Genomic DNA, 15553 nt, shown 5'->3' with positions numbered 1-15553 from the left:
TCTTGAGGATCAGTGAGACACTGTTCCTTAGATAGACGGATACCAAATCTAGAAGGCCTTTGTGCCCCTTTATTATTTGTCATTGAGAATCTCTTTAACACCTTATCAATGTAAGCTGTTTGAGAGAGAGCAAGGGATTTGTTCTTTCAGTTTCTGATAATTTGAATACAAAGAACATAAGCAGCTTCACCCAAACCTTTCATTTCGAATTGAGTGTCAAGACATTCCTTGATGTCAGACATTTTCTTGACATTGTTACCAATAATCAAAATGTGATCAACATAAAGGATTAGGAATTACTACCACTTGCTTATCCTTGAGTTGGTAAACACAAGGTTCATCTTCGTTCTGGTAAAAGCTGTAGGTCATGATTATTTTATCAAACCTTTTATTCCAAGAGCGAGAAGCTTGCTTAAGTCCATAAATGGACATATTGAGTTTGTAAACTTTCTCTTCCTGTCCTGGAAGAACATAGCCTTCTGGTTGCTCCATATAGATGGTTTCTTCAAGAATTCTGTTAAGGAAAGCTGTCTTGACATCCATTTGTCAAATTTCATGATCGAAAGTGGCAGCTATGGAGAGAAGAATTTGGATGGATTTGAGCATGGCGACCGGACTAAAAATATCCTCATAGTCCACACCTTCTCTTTAGGTATAACCCTTAGCGACCAGTCTAGCTTTAAAATTTTCAACTTCACCTCCAACACCTCTTTTCTTCTTATAGACCCACTTACATCCAATTGGACGATAATCATCAGGTGTGTCTACATATTCCCAGAGTTTGTTCGTTTTCATGGAATCCATTTCTGAATTCATGCCGGTTGAACATTGTTTTCGTTTTGGACTTGCCATTGCCTGTTTATAGGTTAATGGATCGTCATCAATACCGTTACCAATGACCATATTGATTTCACCATCCAAGCCATAACAAGATGGTTTTGTGGAAACCCTCCCACTACGACTAGGAGCCGTGATCTTCTGAACATGAAAAATTGTGGTAGATTTCTCGGTTGCATCAACTTACAAAGGTTCAATCGAGGGAGTGGGATTATCCTCTACTTGACTAGAATAGGATGGAACATTAGAAGGAAATATATCTGAAAGTATTTCCTCCAATACTACTTTACTTTGTAGCTTGAAGTTCTTAATATAGTCATCTTCAAGGAAAGTGGCGTTTGTGGAAACGAACACTTTATCATCCTTGTGACTATAAAATAGTCCACCCCTAGTCTCCTTAGAATTTCCTACAAACATGCAAACCTCAGTTCGCTTTTCTAGTTTGCCATCTTTCTTTCTTAAGACATGAGCAGGGCACTCCCAGATTCTGTAATGGCGTAAACTAGGTATACGACCATTCCATAATTTTAAAGGTGTCTTGAGGACTGATTTAGATGGAACAACATTTAAAATATCAGATGCCATTTGAATAGCATATCCCCAGAAGGACGTAGGTAGAGTTGAGTAGCTGAGCATGGACCTAACCATTTCCAAAAGCATCAGATTTCTTCTTTTTGTAACTCCATTTTGTTGTGGAGTGCTAGGGTCAGTAAATTGGGATTCAATTCCAAGTTAAATTAAATGATCTTTGAACTGCATATCCATATATTCTCGACCCCTATCAGTTTGCAAGATCTTTAAAGTTTTACCCAATTGGTTTTGAGCTAATGCTAGAAATTCTCGAAACTTTTCAAACGTTTCAGATTTCTTATGCATAAGGTAAATACTCATAACCACCTCTAGTTTTTACATTCAGTGGTCCACAAAGATCTGAATGCACTATGCTTAGTGGTTCCTTGGCATGCTCTCCCTTTGCAGAGAAAGAACGTTTTGTCATTTTGCCTTCTAGGTAAGAATAACAAACTGGTAATTCACCTAAGGTGCCATTTTTCAATGGACCACCTTTGGTTAACCTGTGAAGTCTATCATAGCCGATGTGACCAAGACGTAAGTGCCATAGATATTGTTCATCTTCATCATCGATCTTTTGCTTTTTGTGGTTTCTAGGTTTAGCTACCTTAAATAGTTCGTTATTAAGCGCAAATGGTTCATCTGGTCTAAGAACATAAAGCCCCTGTTCCATAGATGCAACACAAATTTGAATGTCATTTCAAGAAATGATAGAACCAGAATTCAAAAAGTTCAATTTATATTGTTGCAACTGTAAACATGAAACAGAAATCAAGTTTCTACTGAAATTTGCAATAAATAGGACATTGTCTAAATCCAAAATTCTGGTTTGAAACTTGAGTTTGGCTTTTCCTCTAGCTCTAACCGATACCATTTCGCTATTACCAACTTTAAGTTTCAACTCTTTGGATTTTAAATAATTCCAGTTTTCAAGCAATTGCAATGAACAACAGACGTGGTTAGTAGATCCAGAATCAACAATCTAGATGGATTTTTCATTCTCTAAAACACATGATTCAAAAACTAAAGTGTAAGTGTCATGTTTTTGTGTGAAAAATTAGGTAAATACTCTTGTTCAGTTTTTCTGCATCAGTATTTGTTTTTCTAACATCTTTTTTGTGGTTAGTTGCATCTGATCTCGCTAAATCTATTTTAGTGCCATGTCAGCTTTCTCGTGTTTGTTAGAATGTGCCAGCTGTACTTAGCTGGTTAGTTAGTTAGTCAGTTTTTATTATCTTTAGGATATATATTCTGTTGTGTCTGTTTTTGCTAACTAACTCTCTTCGGTTAGAATCATCTTTTGGACTCTTGCTCTGCTAGGGCAATATATTCCTTTGTTGTTTTGTGTTTTTGCAGATAGAAATTCCTGTGGTCTTCCTGAGGTGAAGATGGAGATTGAATCTGCCTGATCTGAAGAGAGTTCAGATTACTGTGCTGAAGGTGGTTCAGCTGTGTGAATGCTAAGTGTTCTTGTGTACTGATATCTAAATGAGTTTAGATCTCAAAACTTGAGTGTGTTCAAGTGTTAGGTAACATTGTATAAAAGTCAATTTAGATTACATTGTTTGATTTGAAGAATCAGAATTGGAATTTGTAATTGAATTGATTTTATAGTGGATGTTACTTTACCCGGTTCAAGGGAACCCAAGCACTACTCGGTTGGAATGCGTTTCCAATGCTATTGAAGCTTGTAAATTCTGTGTTCTTTGATTTACTTTCTGTTTAGATCTTAGGAATAATCTGATGAGATTAATCAATAAGAATTTGTAGTAATTAGGACTTTCATTTGGTATCAGAGCCAACTTTTTTATGTAAAGAAATTGTGATCTTGGATTTGTCCTGATTTCGGCTCCTCTATTAATTCCCTCTGCTAATCAGTTTCTTCTGTGATTTTCTCGAAAACAGACCCACTGCGAGTCTCATCTCGTTGTGCATCATATTTTCTTTGTTAAGTGTGTGCAGATCAACAGGATATGGAAATGTTTAGAGAAGGAGGATCAACTTCCAGACCTCCCATGCTAGAAGGGTCTAACTATCCCTACTGGAAGACGAAGATGAGAGCTTTCTTGAAAGCTGTGGATGAAAGAGTCTGGATGGCTGTTGCCGAAGGCTGGTCACCTCCTACTGTAGTTGACGAGGAAGGAGATAAGATCAAGAAATCCAGTGAATGGACGACTAATGAAATGGAACGAGATAATTTCAGCTCCAAACCGTTGCATGCTCTCTTCAATGTTGTCTCCACTAACCAACTAAAAGTGATTTCAAATTGCGAAGTTGCTAAAGATGCTTGGGAAAAGCTGAAAATCAAGAATGAGGGAACTGATGCTGTTAAAAAGGCTCGACTTCGGTCTTTAGCTAAATCCTTTGAGAATCTATCAATGGAGGAAGATGAATCCGTCTTAGAATTTCATGCTAAGCTGTATGACATTTCGAATGAATCCTATGCTCTCAGGAAGACTTACTCCAACAAGAAACTAGTGAGGAAGCTTCTTGGTTTTCTTCTAAAGAGATTCATGTCCAAAGTGACTTCTATCGAAGAAAGCAGGGATATTGAAGCACTTGATCTAGATGAATTGATTGGGTCTCTCCAAAATTATGAGTTAACTATTGAGATATGGGAAAAAGGGAAGAAAAACAAGAGTTCTAAGAAAGAGAAAACCGAAATGGGTGTTGTGTTTATCCATAAGGAAGAGAATTCTAAAGAAGTTGATCTGTCTGAGTCTTTTACAGATTCTAATCTGGCCCTTCTCGCAAAGAATTATGCTCGATTCTTAAAGAATAACTTTAAGAAATCTAATCCTGGCAATAAAGAGAACTCTTCGGGGAGGAACTTTTCTGGTGCCAACAGGCAGTCTCAACAATCAGAAAAAAGGGGAAAGGGATACAATGTCATGAATTTTCTAGTTTTGGCCACATTCAGGTGGAATGTGCTAATACTCTTAAGAAAAAGAAGGCTTTGGCTGTTACCTGAAGTGATAGTGAAGAAGAAGAGGCTAGTGATGAATCAAAGGATGATAAGTCTGTGATGGCTTTTATGGCCAGAGAATCTGTCCTTGAAGAATCTGAGGGTGAAGAGGTTAATTTTGATTTTGAATCTACTATTGATGAGAAGAATAAGGCTTATGAGGAAATGTTTGCACAATGGAGCTACATGGCTAAGAGAGTGAAGGAACTATAGGATTTGAACAAAGCGCTTGATGACAGTAAATGTGAACTTGAAGATAAACTTAAGAAGCTGACGTTGGAGTTATGCTACAAAGATAGTGAGATATATAAGTTGACTGCGGAGCTTGTGAGAGCTAAGCAATCTCTTTCCCATGTTCCCTCGGGTACTGCTGACTTGAACTAAGCTCTCCAAAATCAGAAACCATATGGGGACGAACCTCAATTGGATACAAACTGTTATACAATCAAGGCCATGATCTGACTATTGAAGATAACTCTGCTCCATCCTCCGGTGATAAAATAAAGTTTGTGTCTGCCTCTTCAACCCTCAAGGATGATCAACCTGAGAAAGTACCTGATGAACCTAAGTCTCATCCTGTTAAAAGAGGTCCTGTTGGTGAAAAATCAGGTGTCAAGCAGGCTGATCAATTTATTCCAACATGTAACTTTTGTAATAAAAGAGGTCATATCAGGCCAAGATGCTACAAGCTCGGAACTTACTTGACAAACATCATCAATAAGAAATCTGGCCAGAATAATTTCCCCTTTGCCCCTCAACATGGACCTAAGAAGAAGAAAAAATCCAAACGTGAAAATCATGCCCTAGTTGCTCATACCTCTTTGTCAGCCATGAAAGATAACTGCTGGTATTTTGATAGCAGATGCTCTCATCACATGACGGGTTCCTGCAATGGTCTACGTAACTTTCATTCATCCAAAGAAGGTTTTGTCACCTTTGGTGATGGAAATAAATGGGAGATAATGGGACAAGGTGATCTGGATCTCTCTGAGTTTTTCCCTTTGACTGGAGTTTTATTTGTAAAAGGACTAAAAGCAAACTTAATTAGCATCAGCCAACTGTGTGATGCCAGTTATGATGTAAGCTTCACCAAGAGTCAATGCTTAGTTTCGTCTGAAGGGAAATCATTTCTCACAGGGAATAGAACTGCTGATCATTGCTATGTTCTAACCAATCAAGTGAAATGTCACAGAGTGTTTTTGGATAAACTAGACCTATGGCACTAAAGACTTGGGCACCTAAACTACAGAAATCTGAAGAAAATTGTCTCCATCAAAGTTGTTCGAGGGATTCCTGAGTTCAGATTGGGAAAAGATCGGATGTGTGGTCCCTGCCAACAAGGTAAACAAATTAAGTCCTCTCACCCCTATTAATGCCATACTTACATCCAAGGTACTTGAACTATTGCATGTTGATTTGATGGGTCCTATGCAAACTGCAAGCATTGCAGTAAAAAGATATGTCATGGTATGTGTGGATGACTTCTCAAGATTTACTTGGGTAAATTTCCTTAAAGAAAAATCTGACACCTTTGGGGCCTTCTCCTCACTTTTTCTAAAGCTTCAGACTGAAAGGGATGTCACCATTAGAAAGATTTATCGGGTCAGAAGTGATCATGGGAAGGAATTCGAAAATGATATTTTGGCTCAATTTTGTGATAAAATGGGTATTAGTCTTGAGTTCTCTGCACCTAAGACTTCACAGCAGAATGGGATAGTGGAACGAAAAAATAGAAATCATCAGGAGATGGCTCGGGTTATGCTGTGTGCAAAGGGAGTGGCTATCCGTTTTTGGGCCGAAGCTGTGAATACTGCATGTTATATTCGCAATTGTGTTCATTTGAGAACTGGTGCAACTCAAACTCCATATGAATTGTGGAAAGGTAAGACTCCTAATCTGAGTCATGTACATATCTTTGGGTGTACCTGCTACATATTAAATGATCGTGATCATCTCGGAAAATTTGATGCTCAGAGTGATGAAGGAATTTTTCTTGGATACTCAACTAACAGTCGTGCGTATCGTGTGTACAACAAACGAATATTCACATTCATGGAATCAATGAATGTAAAGTTTGATGATTTGGAGGTGTCAGACAGTGGATCTGGTTCTAGAGAGGAAGAATCTTAGGACCCATGTATTCTATCAATCCCTCTGGCTCCATGTAATCAAGATACATCAGAGATGACTTGATCTGAAGATCAACCAGTCTCATCTGACTCCCTACCTCGTCTGCAGAATCAATTAGAGATGAGGCCATCTCTGCACCACAGTCTAATAGCAAAGATACAGTGTCTTCACCCCACTCTCGACTATACAAGAAAAGTCCACAATCTTGGATTCAAAAAGCTCATCCTCCTACAATTGTCATTGGGATCCGAATGCAACTATGGTCACTCGTCGCAAAGTGTAAAATGTAATTGCATTTGCATGTTATGTGTCCCTGGTAGAACCTTAAAATGTAACTAAGGCTGTTCTGGATGAATTCTGGAATAATGCTATGCAGGATGAAATGGGGCGGTTCAAAAGGAATAAAGTGTGGATCTTAGTTCCTAAACCCGATGGGGTAAACATCATAGGAACTAAATGGCTCTTCAAGAATAAATCAGATGAGTTTAGGACAGTTGTTCAAAATAAGGCCAGACTAGTGGCACAAGGCTATAATCAAGTCGAAGGAGTCGATTGAAGAAACTTTTGCCCTCGTGGCAAGACTTGAGTCTATTCGGTTGCTGCTGGCCGTGGCTTCTGAAGTTCAAACTTCACCAAATGGATGTCAAAAGTGCCTTTCTCAATGGTTTTCTGCAGCAGGAGGTATATGTGAAACAGCCAAAAGGATTTGAGGACCGAAAGTTTCTTGATCATGTCTATAAACTCAAGAAAGCACTATATGGGCTTAAACAAGCTTCGAGAGCATGGTATGACAGGTTAACTTCGTTCCTTCTAGCAAATGGTTTTGCCAGAGGTACTGCTGATAACACTCTCTTTATTAAACTCTTGCAACCAGGTATCTTTGTAGCTCAAATTTATGTTGATGACATCATTTTTGGGTCTACTTGTGAAAAGGAAGTTGTCAAGTTAGTTGACCTCATGACTAGTGAATTTGAAATGAGTCTTGTAGGGGATCTGAGTTTTTTTCTAGGCTTACAGATTAAGCAAACTGATCAGGGTATTTTTATGTCACAATCCTAATATGTTAAAAAATGCTTGAGAAGTTTGGCTTAGATCACACTAAACACGCCCCTACCAATTTAAGTACTACTACCAAACTTAGCAGAGACGAGTCTGGTGAGTCTATTGATCCCACTCTATATAGAGGGATGATAGGGAGTCTTCTTTACTTTACAGCCAGTCGACCTGATATCTGCTTTAGTGTAGGCCTGTGTGCCCGATATCAAGCCAATCCCCAACAGTCTCATTTGTCTGCTGTTAAGCGCATTTTTAAATACCTATCTGGAACCTCAGAATTTGGCTTGTGGTATTCCAGAGATACCAACATGTCCATTGTTGGGTACAGTGATTCCGATTGGCCTGGGAGTCTAGATGATAGGAAAAGTACCACTGGAGGGTGTTTTTATTTGGGAAATAATCTTGTGTCATGGTTGAGCAAAAAACAAAATTCCATTTCCCTTTCCACTGCAGAAGTTGAGTATATTGCAGCTGGAAGCTGTTGTACTCAACTGATCCGGCTTAATAAGATGGTTACTGATTATGGGTTCCCACAAAGCTCATTAGTCTTATATTGTGATAGTACAAGTGCTATTAACATTTCCAAAAACCCAGTTAAGCATTCACGTACCAAACATATAGACATACGTTATCATTTTATTGGACATATGGTTGAATCTAAATTGCTGACTATTGCTCATGTGTCTACAGGAGCTCAACTTGCTGATTTGTTCACTAAGGCTCTAGATGCTCACACCTTTGCTCATCTTCGCAACTCCATTGGAGTTTGCACTATCTGATCATGTAAAAGTTGCATCTTGCATGAGTCATTTGAAACTGGCTGTGGTAAGTTGGTCAACATTATATGTTTTTGGGAGTTCACTTGATTGTTTGGGTCTTTGATTGTATGTGATTAGGGATGAATCCTCAGCTACCCCAGTTGAAAAGGCTACCTTTCTTGGATGCAATGGGAAGAGCTATCCTTGTACCTTTAAGTGTCTAGAAAAGTTTGCTCCTTTTCGAGCCACTCTCAAAGAAAAATCCAAAGGATGACGGCTACATCTCCTTGAAAGAATGAAAGCCGCAACTGGTTGGCAAAACTCAGAGACTGTTTGTTTGTTTAAAAAAATGGGAAAAGAGTGTGTGTAATTACTTTTCTCTTCTTTGCTGCTTTATTAGAGATGAGTGAAGAGCCTTGATTAACTTCTTGGTGTTTCACATGAGGTCACTTCACACACGAATTGTAGTTTGTTGATTCATCCTTGATCATGTGTCAATCATAGTCCTTTCGTGCATATGATATTGCTCCCTTTATTTTCTCAAATTGTGTTGTCTGACTTACCTGTGCTTCTAGTGGTGTTGGCTTGTGTAGGTGTCTTTCTATGGATTTTTTTTTAGCATTGGTGTTCGTTTCTGTTGAGCTAATTTTTTTTTCTCAAGTTGAGTGTGTGTATTCCATGTGGTAATTCTCAAATTCTCATTTCCGATATTTTTTTTACGTATTGTCTAAATCGGGTTTGGGCTGCTGTGTTTTTACTATTGTTAATGGGCTTGGACTTCATGAAATATAACTCTAAAGGCTTTTTCGTCTTTTTCACTGATTGGTAATAAATATCTTTTTACCATCATTTGATTTCACCCACCTTGTCAGTCAAACTATCCATCTTCTTAAGCTAAGTTCGTCTTCTTCGTGGTATCCACCGTCTCTGGATTGTGTTTGCTGTGAAACAATGGGAAAAAAGGCTGGGCGTCTCATTAAAACATCTGCATTAACTGGTGATGGTTCGTCACCACTCTCACCAATAGTGGAACCTAGCTCGTCTCCCACTAGGTCTGAATCGCCTCCATGCACACCAAACCCAGGTAAGATTACTTCCTCTATAAGTCTTCCAAGACGGTTTACACGGTCCATGTCAATTCCTTTTGCTTCGTCTAAGGCTCATCCTCCCCCATCCACCACTTCACCCCTCCCTACCACTGAGTCTGACTGGTCTCAGCCCTCCCTGCCAAAGCCTAACCCAAAAAGGAAAAATGTCTCATCTGATGCTACTGTTGGAAATATTTTACCAGGATCTAGATTTACTACCATGTATGTTTCATTAACATTCTAATGTGAATTCTAAAACAATGAAATAAACACATATAAAGTTTAGGAAACCTTACATTGGGTCCAGCGGAATATAATGAATCCTTCCGTTCAGATCTTTAGCCCTTGATTCCTTTCTGTAGCAGAACATTATCAAGATCTGAACCTGGATCTCTTTCTCTCCTTCCTTTGATGCTGATTCTCCTTCTTGATTGGATTCTACACAATCTTCCACACTATGATTGAGATACCACTTGATGTGTGTGGGCACTACTCATTCACTCAAGGCTATTTCAAAATTGAAGAGAGAAGAAGAGGGTGGCGGCTTGGAGGCTCAGGTTTTTCTCTGAGAGAAAATAAGATGCAAGTCATAGTTTCCTGAAGCCATCACTTTCTATTTATAGAATGCCATCTAGGTTTAGGTTTGAATTATATGGCATTAAAATAATGAAAAATATAAATGGTAAAAACCCTATACAAAGTGGTCGGCCATATATGGATAATGGGCCTCACTTTGTAATTTTGCCATTTTGTCATTTCCCAATCCCATTTTCTCAAAAATACCAATTTTCCAATTTAACCATTTAAATGTCAATTCTAATTATTTAATAAATAAAAATTAATTATTAAATAATATTGTCATTTAATATATTTATTAATTAGACATATAAAGTCTCTTAATTAATAAACCTAAAATCTCCTTTCTTTACAATTTCGCCCTTGCTTAGTGAAAATTCATAAAGTAGACATAGTCTAACTTTAGAATTACAATTGATTAATTAAAATCAATAAACTGAGTCTTACAAGCACTATGGTCTCAACTAGTATGGGGACCATGGGCCTATATAACCGAGCTTCCAATAAGTCAAGCCGAATTTACCAAGTAAATTTCCTAAATTATTAATTCCTTATTGAATCCACACTTAGAACTTGGAATTTCACTCTCAGTCATATAGAACACTCTATATGTTCCACGATATAGATACACTATTAATTATCCATTATTATAATCCTAATTTTATCAATCACCTTCTAATAGATGATCTACATTGAATAGGAACTAAATTACCGTTACACCTTCAATGTATTTTATCCTTAAAACACTTAGCTCTGTATAAATGATATTTCAGCGAAGTGAAATGAGATCTCAACCATTTATCTCTGTTTAGCCAAGCTCAAAGGATATCATCGTTTCACTTATAAATTCCTATAGAAGTTATAGACTCCATATTTATGTTAGCGCTCCCACTCAATTATACTATCATGTTCCCAAAATGTACGTATCACCCTGACCCAAAAGTAGACTTAACTAACAAATTAAAGAACATGTATAATACTCTTGAGATTGAACCTAACCATATCAGGATTAAGATCATTTGATCTAGGATCAACAGGTGATATTGAATTGAATAGATATTACAGTAAATTTTAATATATCTAATCAAAGTTCAGTATCGGTCCCTTCCGATGTATACTCCATACATCCGATACTGGTAAACTTTGCCAATGCCCTGGAAAGGACATAACACTTATCCAAGGTGTAAGAATACCTATCGCTGATTATCATGCCAGTCTAAATCCAGTGAACTGACAAATCAGGGAATAAACTTTCGAACATATAATTAAGATTATATTCCACTGCGCTGACAACACTATAATCATTAACAAATTCATATGTTCTGGACTTAAATAGAATTCTTACATTATATATATAATCATGAAATAAATCATGTGAACCATGCAACATAAAATGTTATTTCTGATCTTTATTAATAAGTAAATCTGATTATATTGAAATGAGTTTTATTTAGGGCACAAAAACCAACAGCTACTCCTTCATTAGTGGCTAAGAAAATCAAAATCACTCAACCTAGTGTGTCTGAGCCAAACAAGTCTAATGCACCATTTTACTCAAATGATAAGTTGCTTAGGTTTCAGGAGAATGTTTGTCGTCGTCCAATGTGGCCTGAATATCGAGTTAAGCTCAAATATTTTCCTAGGATTAAGGAGTTAATTGAAAATCGTGGGTGGTCTCTATCTGTTACTCATCTCCAACCCCCTAATGAGAACCTGGCCAGGGAGTTTTATGCCAACTTAGATGAGAGAATTTTGAATAGGAAGAGTCAGTTCCTTTATCTTGCTTATATTAGAGGTAATAGGTTTCGGTTTGCCCCCTCCACCATTAGCTGTGTCCTGAAAGTCAAAACCATCACCCATCCCACATTTAATGATGAGTATAAACCAGAGTTTAAGGATGTAGGTGCTGAAATTACTGACAATCCCAACTTTGTTTGTAATGGGAAGGAGTTACCTGTCACGTTTCTCTCAGAGTTTTACAGGGTCCTCCATAAAATTACTATGTCCAACTGATGGGAAAATTCACATATCTCCACGATCAACTACAACACAGCTCGATTTCTGTATGCCTTAGGCACTGGTGTGAGCACAGATCCTCCAACCATCATGTATGATCGTATTATGAGTTCTGCCTGTGCCAAGAGTATCAAGCATACACTGCCTTATCCCAGCTTGATTAACAGAGTGGTTAAACGTGGATCTCCTGTTGTTTATGAGCAAGACAAAATGCTGCCTGTCGCATCCATTTGTAAATCTTTTATTCCTGTGAATAGCAAACCACTTCCACTTTCAGCCATGGATGTATCTGCTACTGGGGCATCTCTAATGGCAGATTTACCTTCTGCTCCGACTATTCCTTCATCTTCCCGAGATGGGGTCAACTCTAATTCCTGGAAAACTCAGTTGCTCACCTCAGTCACTGATCTGGCCACATCCTATGCTCGTGATCAACTCAGGCAACGTCGTTTTGAAAAATCAGTCATTGATGTTCTCACTGCTATGGCCACTGTACTCAAGGAATCTGAAGCTTCTCCTGCTGTTCATTCTCAGGGGATTGTATCTAGCTCCTCTGATGATGGGTCTAAACAGAATAAGGCATCTCCTGTCCTCTCTCCATCACATGCAGCTCTAGATCCATCTGCTGAACAAGGTCCTCCACAGACTTTTGCAGACTTCCAAGTGCCCTTATCTACTGATATACAAGGTGCTCAGGATGTATCTCCATCAGCTGGTCTCGAAGGGGAGATTGATCTGTTGATTGTGCAGGGCATGTCTACTGAGGCTCATATCCAGGGGGAGACTTCAAATGTTGCTGGTATCCAGGGGGAGACTTCAAATGTTGTTGGTGTCCAGGGGGAGACTTCAAATGTGGCTGCTGTTTAGGGGGAGATTTCCACTATGGCTCAGTCGTCTGCTCCTGATGGTGGTGACTTCAGGATACTTGGTTCTAGTGCTCCTTTGGTCTCTTATTCCAGCAGTGAATGATTATGATCATCGAGGGGGAGTTTTTTTGCCTTTGTTTGAACTTTGTACACAGTGTTAATATTTTGGGTGTGCTGTGTGTCTTTTTGTTTGTGGTCTGTCTAAACATTTGTTTGTCTTAATGTGGTTTGTCGTTGATCATAATTTTCCAAGGGGGAGATTGTAAGTATCATGTTTTTGTGTGGCAAATTAGGTAAATACTCTTGTTCAGTTTTTCTGCATCAGTATTTGTTTTTCTAACATCTTTTCTGTTGTTAGTTGCATCTGATCTCGCTAAATCTATTTTAGTGCAATGTCAGCTTTCTCGTGTTTGTTAGAATGTGCCAGCTGTACTTAGCTGGTTGGTTAGTTAGTCAGTTTTTATTATCTTCACGATATATATTCTGTTGTGTCTGTTTTTGCTAACTAACTCTCTTCGGTTAGAATCATCTTCTGGATTCTTGCTCTGCTAGGGCAATATATTCCTTTGTTTGTTTCGAGTTTTTGCAGATAGAAATTCCGGTGGTCTTCCTGAGGTTGAAGATGGAGATTGAATCTGCCTGATCTGAAGAGAGTTCATATTACTGTGCTGAAGGTGGTTCAGCTGTGTGAATGCTAAGTGTTCTTGTGTACTGAGATCTAAATGAGTTTAGATCTCAAAACCTGAGTGTGTTCAAGTGTTAGGTAACGTTGTATAAAAGTCAATTTAGATTACATTGCTTGATTTGAAGAATCAGAATTGGAATTTGTAATTGAATTGATTTTATAGTGGATGTTACTTTACCCGGTTTAAGGGAACCCAAGCACTACTCGGTTGGAATGCGTTTCCAATGCTGAGGAAGCTTGTAAATTCTGTGTTCTTTGATTTACTTTCTGTTTAGATCTTAGGAATAATCTGATGAGATTAATCAATAAGAATTTGTAGTAATTAGGACTTTCATAAAGCATTACCATTAATATGACTACTTAACTATTTTTGGATTGTTCTTATTGCTAGTTCAATCTGTTGTGAAAGATTATCTAAGTAAGTGGAATCACTTTCTCTATTTTTTTTTCAACTGAGCCTGAAGTTGTAGGATTGTTGGAGGAATTATTCTCAATATCTTCAGCTTTCCTTTTGCCCTTATCTGCATTACTGGAGAAGGATCTCCATGCAAGTGACAATGGTCGTTCATAAGCACGCAATTCAACGTCCAGCTTGTCTATGTCAGACGAGTTCCATTTGTTTAAAACAAATTAGTTAAACTCAGGTGATAAGCTATTGAGAACAAAATGAACTCTTTGTTCTCCATATAAAACAATTTCCAGCATAGCTGCTTTCTGGAATTTCATGTTCATCATGAGCAAGTCTGAAGTGATACTCTGACCAGGAGTCATCTTCACACTTTAAAGTTCATTCCTAAAGGCATATTCTAGATGAGGATTGGGGTGTGGGTTGTACATTTTGACACTACAAATATCAATAAACAGAAATAAAATATTGGTTCAATAAATTCATACACTAGTTTAGAAAATAACAAGTAGAGCAAATATGTTTGTAAAAATACCAAAAACTTAACTGTTGACCGAGGTTTTCGGCAACTATTAAAATATAATTATAATGATGAGCTGTAAGAAAGTGAGATGAAGACTTTTTACGTGGTTGGGGCGTTAATGAGCCTTAGTCCACGAGCCACTGCTATTAATGGATGTATTTAATACAGATTCTACACTTGAGAGAATGTTTTTCTCTTAAATACAGAGAATGTTCTTGGTGAGTTTTTTCTCTTCTTGCTCTTTTGCAACCAAGATTCTCCGACCCCATTAAATGAGCTTTGAGGGGGTATTTATAGTGTTTTGGTGGGGTAATCCCTAGAATTGTTCTTACACATGTGTCTGTAAGTATCCATAAAGTTGGGCATTTCCGATGAATATACCATGGTTGATGCATGGTCAAATCCCTAGGTGCTGTAGGGCTTTTATGAGAATGTCCTTTTTGTCTTATGATTGACGTGACTCTTCGCAGAGTAGCCGTCGCTAGACTTAAATGATCATTACTGTAGCGCTGCTGTTTGGGGGTTGTGCCGTCAGACTTTATTGCGTGTTACAGTCCCAACACGCTTCCTCCCATGCAGCATTAAATGCGACTTGATTTCTCGGGAGAGACCTGACACGTCCCGGAGGGCCTTCACGCTATACTAGCTTCCAGGAGTAACTTGTACTCCGGGTGTCTCCTCCGGGACCCATGTTAACAGCGCTTCCTGGTGGCATAAAAAGACTTAGCAAATCTTTCCAAGTTATCTGATCCACGTGTCCCCTCTTGACTGGTCCACGTATTTTGGGCGAATTTTGGAGCAACATTAACATATTTGATTATTTTCCAAGGTTTCCAACAAACTGATATAGTGTCCCGTTTAGGCGAGAGTTAAAGATATCATCTATTGAATAGAGTAGTCAACTCATTTAAAATGACAAACATTCTAGCAACCGTTTATTCGATCGAAAAGAGAATCCGACGTTGTCCCATTTAGGCGAGAGTCAAGGTCATTCCTATTTCATGAGCTTCCACCATTGTTTCATACTTTTGTAAGTCTGGTTCTTAGCAGCCAGCATTAGGGTGGACGTTACTAAGA

The sequence above is a fragment of the Cannabis sativa genome, chromosome 5, assembly GCF_029168945.1.
Source record: "Cannabis sativa cultivar Pink pepper isolate KNU-18-1 chromosome 5, ASM2916894v1, whole genome shotgun sequence".
Taxonomy (NCBI): Eukaryota; Viridiplantae; Streptophyta; class Magnoliopsida; order Rosales; family Cannabaceae; genus Cannabis; species Cannabis sativa.
Note: the sequence above shows the minus strand (reverse complement) of the source record.